A 14,813-nucleotide genomic window follows, 5' to 3' on the forward strand; every position below is an offset into this window, starting at 1 on the left:
GTGAAAGAAAGGGGCATGGGGTGGAGAATGGGAAGGATGGCAGGGTAGTGGTTGGGGAAGATGATGTGCTGTTGTGGTTGAGGTAGCATGCAGAGATGTGGTAGGCCAGGATGGACTCCTAGGAAGCTGTGAGGAAGGGGGAGGGAGATGTGAGAGTAGACATGTAGAGAAGGGAAAAGACTGTAGGTGTGTTGGTGGAATTGAAGGTGTGTGTAGTGCTAGAGTTTGAGCAGGGGACAGTGACTAGCAAAGGCTGAGGCCAGTAGAGCTATGGCTTGCAGGGAGCGTTACCACTTGCACAACTCAGAAAAGCTGGTAGGGAAGATCCAGATGGCACCTGCTGTGAAGCAGTGATTGAAGTGATGCACATTGTGTTGGGCAGCTTGTTCAGCATCTGGGTGGTCCAGTTGTCTCTTCACCACAGCTCAGCAGCGGCCATTCATGTGGTCAAACAGCTTGTTAGTTGGGTCACACCCACATAGGAAGCAACACAGTGGTTGCAGCTTAGTCTGATCACATGACTGGTGTCACAGATAGCCCTGCCTTTGTTAGAATAGGAGATGTCTGTGACAGGACTGGAGTAGGTGGTAGAGGGAACACGTTTGGGATATTTCGTGCATGTATGTCTGTAGCATCTAGATACAGTCTGAGTTATGACATAGAGGGTGGGAGCAGGGATGGAGTAGGGATAGACAAGGATATTGCATAGGTTCAGTGGATGGTGGAATACTGCTGTAGGAAGAGTGGGGAGGACAGTTTGTAGTATATTCCTCATTTCAGGACACAACTAGAGGTAGCTGCTCCCCTGGTGGAGTAAGTGAAGCAGTTGCTCCAGTCCTGTGTGATACTGAGTCACAAGGACAGTGCTCTTTATGTGGTTGGACAGTGGTGTGTGGGAGGTGGTAGGTGACTGGAAAGCCAAGGCATGGCAGATCTGTTTCTGGATAAAATGGGAGGGTAATGATAGTCTGTGGAGGCCTCAGTGAGAACCTTGGTATATTTGGAGAGGGGTGCTTGTCACTACAGATGCGACAGCCACATGTGGCTAGGTTGTATGGAAGTGACTTCTTCATGTGAAATGGGTGGCAGTTGTCAAAATAGAGGTATTGTTGGTGCTTGATAGATCTGATGTGGACAGAGGTACTGGTGTAACCATCATTGATGAGAAGGTCAACATAGAGGAATGTGCATCTTGGGTTGAGGAGGATCAGGTAAAGTGAATGGGGGAAATGAGTTACAGTTCTGGAGGGGTGTGGGTAGGGTGTCCTCACCCTTGCTCCAGATCATGAATATGTCGTCAATGAATCTGAAGCAGATGAAAGGTTTGGGATTCTGGGTATTTAAGAAAGGATTCAACTAGATGGCCCACGAATAGGTTGGCATAGGATTGTGCCATGTGGATGCCCATTGCTGTACCATGGATTTATATGTATATGATGACTTCGAAGGAGAAGTAATTTTGGGTGAGATTGTACATTGGTTTCCAAAATTAAAGCAACAAACAGAAGTTTTGCAAGTTTGCATTTATTTTGCCAAAAAATAGTATAAACAGGTGATAGCAAAGTAGAAACAATGCAAAGAATACAGATCATAAACAACTGCAACATGCAGAACAGTAGACGAAAATGTTCTTAGTTTTTTCCAACTTAACAGATTTGCACACACTTTCCAACAACTGCTTAATGTGCTCGCTATTGGGTGTGACCACCTCTGGCAGCAATAGAGGCCTGACAATGATGGAACATGCTGTGAATAAGGTTATCAATGTCATATTGAGGCAATAACGTCCATTCTTCCTGCAGAGCTGCTCGAAAATTTTGTAGAATGTTTCATGGATTACGTACCTGATGTCACGCTCAGCGCGTTTTGTGATTGGCGGCACGGACCTGCAGTGTGGCACGCGGCAGCGGCGGCTGTTCGACATGGGCAAACCGCGACGCAGAGCCGTGTATGCCGCGCCGCAGACGGCGTTTCCACGGCAAACAAGGGCCTACCGCGCGGTATTATTTGTTTACAACTGGGCTATGCTCAACGCGAAGTGTTGTATGTAGGGTATCGTCGTCTCTAGACACATAAAAGTAAAATTCTTCCTTGTTACAACCACTCATCTTATCGTTTGCACATTTGACATATAAGAAAAAATACAAACAAAAATTTTCCTAATGAACTAACAACATAAATTCTGGAACTTGACTTTCCAGCATCCTAAATCTAATGTTATTATCCAAATATACACCCCTTCTTCAGTATATAAACGTTCTTAGGTCTTCGTATTGGGCAAAGGCCCTTGTCTTTACCTGCATTTGTGGGTACCAATCTGTATGGTCCCGGGTACGGGATTTTAGTGATCATGTATGGTCCAGTGTATAGTAGTTGCCACTTACTGTTCAGTTCATCGAATTTCTGTGGATTTGGGATGTAACCTAAGCAACACCTTTTGACCTATATAAAATTGTGTTGGTTCAAATGGCTCTGAGCACTATGGGACTTAACATCTATGGCCATCAGTCCCCTAGAACTTAGAACTACTTAAACCTAACTAACCTAAGGACAGCACACAACACCCAGCCATCACGAGGCAGAGAAAATCCCTGACCCCGCCGGGAATCGAACCCGGGCGTGGGAAGTGAGAACGCTACCGCACGACCACGAGATGCGGGCAAAATTGTGTTGTATGTACGTGTTTGCTTTCCTATATTTAGCCCAGGTTTCAAAGTTAATTACTGCTTGTCATATTTTTTCCTCTAGTGATAATTGCTGTATTGGTATCTTGGGCAAAGGTTTCTCCCACTCGTCTACTTGTTTACAACTGAACATCAGCTCATTTGGTGTAAATCCGGTTAATGTATGGGGAAGGTTGTTAACAAGGGAGTGACATATTCAGTCCACTTAGTATTTTTATGAGGTATATAGGTTTTCACAAACCCGTTGAATTCCTTAAGTTCTGCTCGCTGTTCTTGAGACAAGCACTTTGATTCACTTACCTTTGTGTTTATGGCTCTGAGCACTATGGGACTCAACTGCTGAGGTCATTAGTCCCCTAGAACTTAGAACTAGTTAAACCTAACTAACCTAAGGACATCACAAACATTCATGCCCGAGGCAGGATTCGAACCTGCGACCGTAGCGGTCTTGCGGTTCCAGACTGCAGCGCCTTTAACCGCACGGCCACTTCGGCCGGCTATTGTGTTTATGTTTACCTCTTCTGTTGCCGACTGTTCATTATTGTATGGGCTGATAAACATAACTATGGGATTTACCAATTGAACCACAAAGCCGTGAGTGACTTCAGTTTTACGTCTATTAGTACTTCCTCTTATTAGGTCTATTCCAAATAATTGGTTATTTACAGTGAAATGTCATTGGCCATTTCCTACATGAATTTGTGCTTGGTATGTCCAGAATGCATCCATACCGATTAAACAATCAACTATTAATTTCTCTACGATCAAAAATTTGCATTGTACAGAAAACTGTCCTAATTGGATGGGAATTAAGGCTTTATTTTGACTCCTTTCGATTACTGACCAGAATCAGTTCGTACCTTGCAATTTTGCACTGGCAGTGTGGGTATATGGCCATGCTCCATCAGTTCTTGAAAGAATCCGTGTGACATCAAATCAGTCATAGCACCTGTGTCAAGCACAATGGGTACACCTAGGCCAAATATTTTGGCTTTAATCGTAGCTTGTACCTTGCCCTCTGTCAAGTTTTTCTTTGTATACTCATTACTTTGATATGTATCATCTTTCACATCACTACCTTGATTTTATCTGATAAAGCAAGTGTCGACCAAGCTCGTGCCCCCACTCTCCTCCCAGGTCACAGAACGGGGGCCTACCATGATCGGTTCAAGTTTTCCAGTGGCACGGTGGCATTGGTCTCTGGATTAGGCATAACTTTCCTGCACATATCAAAAAAAGTTTTGCATCACCCTGGTTCTCAGAACTCACTAAACACACCCAAAGATGTAAACAACCAAACATGAGCAGCGTCTATTAGATGGAGTGTGTCCGACAGACGATCAGTTCCAGTCATTCCACCAGGAAGGAGGTACACGGCTTGTGTTGTCTGCAGTTCAATCATGCCTAGACGGTCAATACCGTGGTTCAATGGTGTCCACATTGTTACTTTGTGCCAGGAAGGGCTCTCAACAAGGGAAGTGTCCAGGCGTCTCTGAGTGAACCAAACTGATGTTGTTCGGACATGGAGGAGATACAGGGAGACTGGAACTGTCAATGACATGCCTCGCTCAGGCCACCCAAAGGCTGCTACTGCAGTGGATGACTGCTACCTACGGATTATGGCTCGGAGGAACACTGACAGCAACGCCACCATGTTGACAATACTTTTTGTGCAACCACAGGACGTCATGTTATGACTCTAACTGTGCGCAATAGGTTGTGTGATGCCCAACTTCACTCCCAATGCCCATGGCAAGGTCCATCTTTGCAACCACGACACCATGTAGCACGGTACAGATGGGCCCAACAACAAGCCGAATGGACCGCTCAGGATTGGCATCACGTTCTCTGCACTGATGAATGTTGCATATGCTTTGAACCAGACAATCGTCAGAGGCGTGCTTGGAGGCAACCCGGTCAGGCTGAATGCCTTAGACACACTGTCCAGCGAGTGCAGCAAGGTGGAGGTTCCCTGCTGTTTTGGGGTGGCATTATGTGGGGCTGATGTATGCTGCTGGTGGTCATGGAAGGTGGCGTAACGGCTGTACAACACATGAATGCCATCCTCCGACCAATAGTGCACCCATATCGGCAGCATATTGGCAAAGCATTCGTCTTCATGGGCGACAATCTGCATCCCCATCGTGCACATTTTGTGAATGACTCCCTTCAGGATAACGACATCGCTCGACTAGAGTGGCCAGCATGTTCTCCAGACATGAACACTATCGAACATGTCTGGGTAGATTGAAAAGAGCTGTTTATGGACAATGTGACCCACCAACCACTCTTGAGGGATGTACACCGAATGGCCGTTGAGGAGTGGGACAATATGGAACAACAGTGCCTTGATGAACTTGTGGACAGTATGCCACAACGAATAATGGCATGCATCAATGCAAGAGGACGTGCTACTGGCTATTAGAGGTACCAGTGTGTGCAGCAGTCTGGACCATCGCCTCTGAAGGTCTCGCTGTATGGAGGTACAACATGCAAGGTGTGGTTTTCATGAACAGTAAAAAGGGTGGAAATGATGTTTATGTTGATCTATATTCCAATTTTCTGTACGGGTTCCAGAACCGTGGTGATGAAAACTTTTTTCACGTATCTACAGGGTGGTCCATTGATCGTGACCGGGCCATATATCTCACGAAATAAGAGTCAAGCGAAAAAACTACAAAGAACGAAACTTATCTAGCTTGAAATGGGAAACCAGATGGCGCAATGGTTGGCCCGCTAGATGGCAGTGCCATAGGTCAAACTGATATCAAGTGCGTTTTTTTAAAATGGGAACCCCCATTTTTATTACATATTCGTGTAGTAGGTAAAGAAATATGAATGTTTTAGTTGGACCACTTTTTTCATTTTAGGATAAATGGCGCTGCAATAGTCACAAACATATGGCTCACTATTTTAGACGAACAGTTGGTAACAGGTAGGTTTTTTAAATTAAAATACAGAACATAGGTACGTTTGAGCATTTTATTTCGGTTGTTCCAATGTGATACATGTACCTTTATGAACTAATCATTTCTGAGAACGTATGCTGTTACAGTGCGATTACCTGTAAATACCACATTAATGCAATAAATGCTCAAAATGATGTCCGTCAACCTCAATGCATTAGCCAATATGTGTAACGAAATCCCTCTCAGCAGCGAGTAGGTCGCCTTCCGTAATGTTCGCACATGTATTGACAATGCACGCATGTTGTCAGGCGTTGTCGGTGGATCACAATAGCAAATATCCTTCAACTTTCCCCACAGAAAGAAATCCGGGGACGTCAGATCCGGTGAGTGTGCGGGCCATGGTATGGTGCTTCGACGACCATTCCATCTGTCATGAAAAATGCTATTCAGTACTACTTCAACCGCACGCCGGACATCCAGCATGTTGGAAGTACATCGCCAATCTGTCATGCAGTGAAACAACTTATAGTAACATTGGTAGAACATTACGTAGGAAATCAGCATACATTGCACCATTTAGATTGCCGTCGATAAAATGGGGGCCAGTTATCTTTCCTCCCATAACGCAGCGCCATACATTAACACGCCAAGGATGGTTCAAATGGCTCTGAGCACTATGGGACTCAACTTCTGAGTTCATCAGTCCCATAGACTTAGAACTACTTAAACCTAAGGACATCACAAACAACCATGCCCGAGGCAGGATTCGAACCTGCGACCGTAGCAGCAGCGCCGTTCCGGACTGGAGCGCCTAGAACCGCTCGGCCACCTCGGCCAACACGTAAAGGTCTCTGATGTTCCACTTGTCGCAGCCATCGTGGATTTTCCGTTGTCCAGTAGTGCATATTAAGCCAGTTTACGTTACCCCTGTTGGTGAATGACTCTTCGTCGCTAAATAGAACACGTGCAAAACATCTGTCATTGTCCCGTAATTTCTCTTGTGCCCAGTGGCAGAACTGTACACGACGTTCAAAGTCGTCGCCATGCAATTCCTGGTGCATAGAAACATGGTACGGATGCAATCGATGTTGATGTAGCATTCTCAACACCGACGTTTTTGAGATTCCCGATTCTCGCGCAATTTATCTGCTACTGATGTGCGGATTAGCCGGGACAGCAGCCAAAACACCTACTTGGGCATCATCATTTGTTGCAGGTCGTGGTTGACGTTTCACATGTGGCTGAACACTTCCTGTTTCCTTAAATAACGTATCTACCAGGCGATGGTGTTGTCCAGGATACCGAGCAGCATACATAGCACACGCCCGTTGTGCATTTTGATCATAATAGCCATTCATCAACACGATATCGACCTTTTCCGGAATTGCTAAATGGTCCATTTTATCATGGGTAATGTATCACGAAGCAAACACCGTCCACACTGGCGAAATGTTACGTGATACCATGTACTTACACGTTTGTGACTATTACAGTGCCATCTATCTCAAAGCGAAAAAAGTGGTCCAACTATTACATTCATATTTCTTTACGTACTATACGAATATGTAATAAAAATGGGGGTTCCTATTTTAAAAAAACGCAGTTGATATCCGTTTGACCTATGACTGCGCCATCTAGTGGGCCAACCATAGCGCCATCTGGTTTCGCCCTTCAAGCTAGACGAGTTTCGTTCTTTGCAGTTTTTTCGTTTGATGCTTATTCTTTGAGATATATGGCCCAGTCACTATCAATGGACCACCCGTATACAGCTACAGTACATTCCAGTACAATGATTCTTGCCATTTGTGGATACTTCTAGAATGTACTCGAACCGAATGTAGAAATTAAAATATTTCACTTCAGGAGAGTTTTGCACTCGTGACCCTCCATACAACAATCTGGTATGATAACCACTACACTACGGCGACTGCACTACCACCTTTCTTCTTCGACATTTCTCCCTCCGTAAGAGAACAGCATCTCGATGTTATGTCCTAGTCCGGGAATGAGTCATTGGTCCTTCATACTGCGACTCCCAATGACTGATGTTCGCCCTGGCGGTGCTACTTTCTTCGTTACCTTTCCGCTTGTTGCCTGTAGTTGGAGCGTCGAATTTACCCTAGGTTGCAGGATCCTTATAGGGCTCCATTCGAAGGACGTGGAGCGTATCTCTGATTCTTCATCGTCTTGTGTCAGGGTCGAAATCTTCAACTTCATAAGTAACATAAGACAATTGTCTTACAACCTTATAAGGCCCAAAGTAGCGCCTGAGGAGCTTCTCAGAGATACCAACCTTCCGAACAGGAGTGAAGATCCAGACGAGGTTACCAGACTGGTAGACAATGGGGCGGTGGCTCGCGTCATATCTTCGACGATCCGTTTTTTTGAGCCTGCAGCGTGCGGACTCGAGATAACTGCCGAGCTTCCTCAGCTCTGCGTAACACCTGGCCGATGTAGTCGTCGCCCACGTCATCAGGATGTAACGGAAACACAGTGTCCATTGTCGTCGCCTCACGCCCATGCACCAAGGAAAATGGCGTAAATCTTGTGGTGTCTTGTTTGGCGTTGTTGTAGGCAAACGTCACGAAAGGTAGCACCTCATCCCAGTTGCTCTGCTCAGCAATGACGAACGTTGATAGCATGTCGGCCAAGGTCTTAATAAAGGCGTTCAGTAAGCCTGTTAGTTTGCGGATGGTAGGCAGTTGTGATGTCAGGAGTAATGTTGCACCGACGTTTATTTCTGTCACAAGATTCGATTGAAAAACTTCCCTCGATACGTAATTAACGACCTTGGAACAACGTGTTTTAATACATTGTCTTCTACGATGAATTTGGCTACCTCGAATGCTTCGGCTGTTTTCACGGCTTTTGTAATGGCATAGAGTGTTAGATAATCAGTGCAAGCAATAATCCATCTATTGCCACTAGCAGACTTTGGAAATATTCCGAGGAGGTCAATCCCAACACGCTGGAAAGGCGTTACGGCTGGTGGAATTTGTATGAGTCGGTCAGGTGGTTTCTGAGGAACTGCCTTTCTCCTCTGGCACTCTCAACAGAGCGACACATAGTGATGGACACTCCAAAGTAAACCTGGCCAGAAAAATCTCTTGCGGATCCTATTGTATGTCTTAATAAATCGTAAACGTCTGGCCTCAGGTGTGTCATGGAATTTCTGTAGAGCATCTATGCGCATGTGTTTAGGAATCACTGGTAGCCACCTCTTTCCAAATGGATCAAAGTTTTTCTTGCAAAGTAATCCATTAACTACCTTTAATTGTCCTATCACATCCTCTGACCGATTTAAGGCAAGCATAATTTGAGATATCTTGGCGTCCTATTTCAGGTCAGCAGAGAGTTCCTGGAGTGCTGCGAGACAGTCACTATCTTCTTTAAAGTCTTGAAGGTCTTGCACGGGGTTTCCTGAGAGACAGTCGGCATCTTGGTGTTTTCTTCCACTTTTGTACACTGTGGTAATGTCATACTCTTGAAGACTTAGTGCCCACCTGGCGAGTCGTCCTATTGGATCCTTAAGACTTGCCAACCAACAAAGAGAATGATGGTCTGTAACAACTGTGAATGGCCTTCCACAGGCACATGGCCCAGATCACAGCAAGACATTCTCTATCTGTAGTTGAGGTTTCTCTCGGCTATTGTAAGTGTCCTAGAAGCATAGGACCTTCTCTTTTCCATCCGAAATCTGCACCATAACAGCACCAATCCCATACCCACTGGCATCTGTGTGTAGTTCTGTAGGTGCTCTCTAGATTAGATTAGTACTTGTACCATAGATCATGAATATGAGACTTCGTAATGATGTGGAATGTGTCAGGTTAATAAAAGGTGTCTATACAAGATATTACATTACACAAAATATTACATGACACTTAATATTTTTAATTCTTTCTTTTGTGGGGGTTGGGGAAATTTCCCACTTACTATATATCCAAAAATTCATCTAATGAGTAGAAGGAGTTGCCATTCAGAAATTCTTTTAATTTCCTTTTACATGCTGTATGGCTATCTGTCAGACTTTTGATGCTATTAGGTAAGTGACCAAAGACTTTTATGGCAGCATAATTTACCCCCTTCTGAGCCAAAGTTAGATTTAACCTGGGGTAGTGAAAATCATCCTTTCTCCTAGTGTTGTAGCCATGTACACTGCTATTACTTTTGAATTCATTCGGATTGTTAATAAGAAATTTCATAAGTGAATATATATATTGTGAGGCTACAGCGAAGATCCCTAGCTCTTTAAATAAGCGTCTGCAGGATGATCTTGGATGAACTCCAGCAATTATTCTGACTACACGCTTTTGTGCAATGAACACTCTTTTACTCAATGATGAGTTACCCCAGAATATGATGCCATACGAAAGTAGAGAATGAAAATAGGCGTGGTAAGCTAATGTACTGAGATGTATATCGCCAAAATTTGCAATGACCCTAATAGCATAAGTAGCTGAACTCAAACGTCTCAGCAGATCCTCAGTGTGTTTTTCCAGTTCAGCCCCTCGTCAATGCATACAACTAGAAATTTTGAATATTCTACCTTAGCTACCGATTACTGATCAAGTTCTATATTTATTAATGGTGTCATTCCATTTACTGTGTGGAACTGTATATACTGTGTTTTGTCAAAGTTTAATGAGATCCTATTCGCAGAGACCCACTTAATGATTTTCTGAAAAACATCGTTTACAATTTCACCAGTTAATTCTTGTCTGTTGGATGTGATAGCTATACTTGTATCATTGGTAAAAAGTACCAGCTTTGAATCTTCATAAATATAGAATGGCAAGTCATTAATATATATTAAGAACAGCAGAGGACCCAAGACTGAACCTTGCAGCACCCCATTCATGACTGTTCCCCAGTTGGAGAAATCACCAGTTTTTTTGCATATTATGTGAACTTCTTATTTCAACTTTCTGTACTCTTCCAGTTAGGTATGATTTAAACCAGTTACACAGATGGTAGAGCACTTGTTTGCGAAAAGCAACGGTCCCGAGTTCGAGTCCCGGTCCGGCACACAGTTTTAATCTACCAGGAAGTTTAATATCAGCGCACATTCCGCTGCAGAGTGAAAATCTCATTCTGGAGTCTAGATTCATATTCACATTTGGGATTAGGTCCCTTCTAGGATAGTTTGTCTGTATTACTGTGTCTGCTTGAATATATACATGTGATCCACAACCTTTACAATTTTTCTTAAACGTTAATATACCTATTCCCATTAATTTAATATCTTTTGCCGGATATGGGCTACACAGCACTGTCATGTCTTCCTCTTTAACTATTACAATTAACCATTCATTAGTATTTGAACTAGTCCATAAACTTCTTTCAAATGAAATCATTTTCTTGGCACAATTAGTTGCTATATGATTGTCTTGTAATAATTTTACCTTACAATCTTCTTGATTATACGCGGAAATTAATCCAAACATTTGCTTACATATCTTTCTTTGTGCATCTACTTCTTTACAATATAGTTCATCCCATGATAACTTAGCATATAGTTTTTTAGAACTATCTTCTAGTAAGTATTCCTTTTCTGGTTGTATATACGCATATTGATCTGCACCTGAAGTTAATTTAATGGGTACTGTAACATTTCGTACAGATTAAAATCTTTGTTTTCAATCAGTGGTATACTAATAACATATTCCAATATTTCATTACTTACGAATACATCGAGATCCATGATTTTCAATAATATATATCTGTATTCTTTCATTAAGGGGATCGATCGGGAATTTGACTTCTCTTAATTCATTTTGGATTTCTCTCAGATATGTGACAGTCTGTACTGGATTAACAATATGAGGTGCAAGACTACTCTTCTATGCAAAAATTATTGCATTTATTAATCCTTCATATTCCCTAATTATTTCACTACATACTATTTGAATTTGTAAGAGTTGTTCATTGAGTGTCATGAATGCAGCCATTCTCTCCTCAGAGAATATTTAACAAAATTTTCTAATTTATTCATTCCGTTTTTGAGTAATTGCTAATTGGTCGCGATTGTATCTACTGTTTTATTCAAACAGTTGTTCAGATCTCGATTCCATATTTTTTATGTGCGTCTTTAATATTGGGTATCTGCCTCGTTAAGGTTCCAAATAAAATTTTAATTCCCATACAAAATTTAGAACACCTCTCTTTTGCCTTCTCACTGGTCTTGCTAATTGATTAATGAGGGACTTGGTTTCTTTCATTTACTTTATAGGGTGTGTAAACCCATTTATCAACATATTACACTCTACTTGACTAATGTTTAACCATTCCAGTCTCTGTTTGCATTGCTGTATCATTTTTAATCCTACTCTTTTTACAGTGTGAAATTTGTCATCTAAAGTTTTCAAATTTACATATGTTACCAATTTCCATGTTGTACTCTTAATTTCAACGTCGCCTTTGTGATAGTAATATAGTCCTGGTGATGCTCTTATCTGATTAATCTTCACAAGTCCATCCGTATTTCCTTGCCCCTTGCAACTGTAAATCAACCATCCATTAATGATAGTTAGAATCCACGTCATTATGGTTTATGCCATCCTGATGGGTCTGTAATAGAAATACTGATGTTACCCTTCGAGCTTCTTTAGTAATATGGTTTTAATCTATTTGCATGCACTTTCATTTCATGTCGCTTTTCGTCTTTATGATTGCATTGGGCAGCTCCACTTTCACTATCTCATATAGGCCTCTGAACTGGGAATCTAACTTTTTTGATCTCCCACATCATATTGTTTCGTCATGCAATAGTACTCTGTCGCCTACCTGAAAAGCTCTCTGATGGTCTGTTTTGTCATAATGCACCTTGCTGATTTCTTTGGCCTCTCTCATTTTTTCTCTCGCTACTCGATGCGTTTCCTGCATCCTAGCATTGAATTTGTATACATAGTCGTCGTAATAATATCCTATTGTGGCTGTTTCCTTTTTCAATATTCCTGGTAGCTTCACTGTTCTTCCGAACATTAGTTCAAATGAGGTATACCCTGTACTGCTACGTGGTGTCGTATTAAATACAAAACAGCTATATGATATCCACTTGTCCCAATCACTATGATCTTCCTTAATGAAGTGCCTTAAATACTCTACTAGAGTCCTGTGCGTTCGTTACAATGCTCCATTTGTCTGCGTATGGAATGTGGTCGTTTGTATCTTCTTTATCCTTAATAATTTGCATATTCTCTTGAACACTTAATCCTTGATCTGTCAATAATGCTGAAGGAATACCAAACTTCAAACTAACTTATTCTATGAATTTCTCGGCTATTGTGTCTGCATCTTGTCTCTCTGTTGGAATTGTTACTGTAAACGTGCTTAAATCGTCCTGAAACGTCAAAATATATCTGTTCCCTTCCGTGGTTATGTTTTAGGACCATTTACATCCATATAACATATGGAAGATAACTAATGGCATTTTTGTTTCTCCTTGCGTAAATTTATTCCGTTGGCACTTATCACATGTTCTAATATACCCTTCAACATCTTTTTTCAGTCCTTCCCATGAACCGTATATTTTTGCACGATCCAGTGTCCAATGTATTCCTTGATGTCCACCAAATGGATTGTCATGTACTTCTTTCATAATATTGGCCTTTTGTTCCTCACTTAGCTGTGTGGTGCCTTATTTCTGGGGCATCAATTATACTTCTAACTGGCTCTTGATTTTCGATTCCCTGTGCCTCTTCATTGCTGTGCCTCATTCTGCTTAAGGCATCTGCATTGGCATTTGATCTTCCTAGCTTATATACAATCTCGTACGTATATTCTAATTTTAATCTCCATTTTAATAATCTGGATGATGGATCTTTCACACTAAAAATCCACGTTAAAGGCTTGTGATCTGTCTATTTTAAATTCTCTTCCATACACTTATGGTCGAAATTGTTTCGTTGCCCATACTAATGCTAAACAGTCCAGCTCAGTGGCTGAATAATTTCTTTCTGCTTTATTTAATGTTTTGGAGGCGTACGCGATTGGTAGGTCGCTTCCAATTTTCCCTTGTGACAGTATTGCACCAACTGCTATTGCAACTGCATGTGTCGTAATAATAAAAGGTTGCTCGAAATCAGGATACTGTAGAATGGGAGGACTGATTAAACTTTCTTTTAATTCTTCAAATGCTTCTTGTTGTGCCCTTCCCCACTCACACTGTTCGTCATTCTTTAATAATTTATGCAAAGGTGCTGCAATTTCACTGAAATTCTTTAGAAATTTGCGATAGTATCCTACGAGGCCTAGATTTCTTTTTAATTCCTTCTTTGTCTTTGGTACTGGGAATTTCTTTACCTTTTCTACATTCCGCTCATCTGGCTGTACTCCTTTATCTGTTATCTTATGCCCCAAAAATATGACTTCAGTTCGTAAAAATTCACACTTGTCTGGCTGTAACTTCAACCTGTGTTCTCTTAATTTATCAAAAATCTCTCTTAATTTTTCATTATGTTCCTTTAGCGAACTTCCATAGCATATTACCTCGTCTAAATACACTGAACACTTAGTTCCTTGTAATCCTGATAACACTACGTTCACTAATCTCTGAAACGTACTGGGTGCTCCTTTTAAACCCATAGGCATCCTATTATACTCAAATGTTGATAATTAGCGCTAAACGCTGTTTTCTCCCTGTCTTTTGGTTCCATTAATATCTGGTGATATCCGCTGGCTAAATTCAATGTCGAAGAGTACTTTGCTTTTCCTAGCTGGTTTAATATTCCCGATATATTCGGGATCGGGAATGCTTCCCCTACCGAAGTCTCGTTTACTTTACGATAATCCGTCACCAATCTATATTTTAACTGTCCACTGGCATCTACTTCCTTAGGAAGTAATAGAATCTGTGCATCCAATGGACTTGGCTTTCTACGATAATATCGTCTGCTAACATTTTTTCTACTTGCTCTCGTAATGCTTCTTTCTGGGAGTCTGGTATCCTATATGATCTGACATTGATTACTTTGCCTGCATGCTCTGGCAGTATCGGAAGTCTATGTTTTACCGTCTCTGAAAATGATAATTTATCTCCTTTTAAATGGAATACATCACAGTACTCACTACACAGTTTTTTCGCGTCATGTTTCTATTCCTCATTTAAATGAGCCACTCGTAATGCGTCTCTAACCTGCGCTGCACGACTTTTGTAATCCATTGCCTGTTCTGGTGTTAGTCTTTCACCCTCCTCACTGTTGCTTCCACATCTAATGAT

This window comes from Schistocerca americana, chromosome 1 (assembly GCF_021461395.2).
Source record: "Schistocerca americana isolate TAMUIC-IGC-003095 chromosome 1, iqSchAmer2.1, whole genome shotgun sequence".
NCBI classification, from domain to species: domain Eukaryota; kingdom Metazoa; phylum Arthropoda; class Insecta; order Orthoptera; family Acrididae; genus Schistocerca; species Schistocerca americana.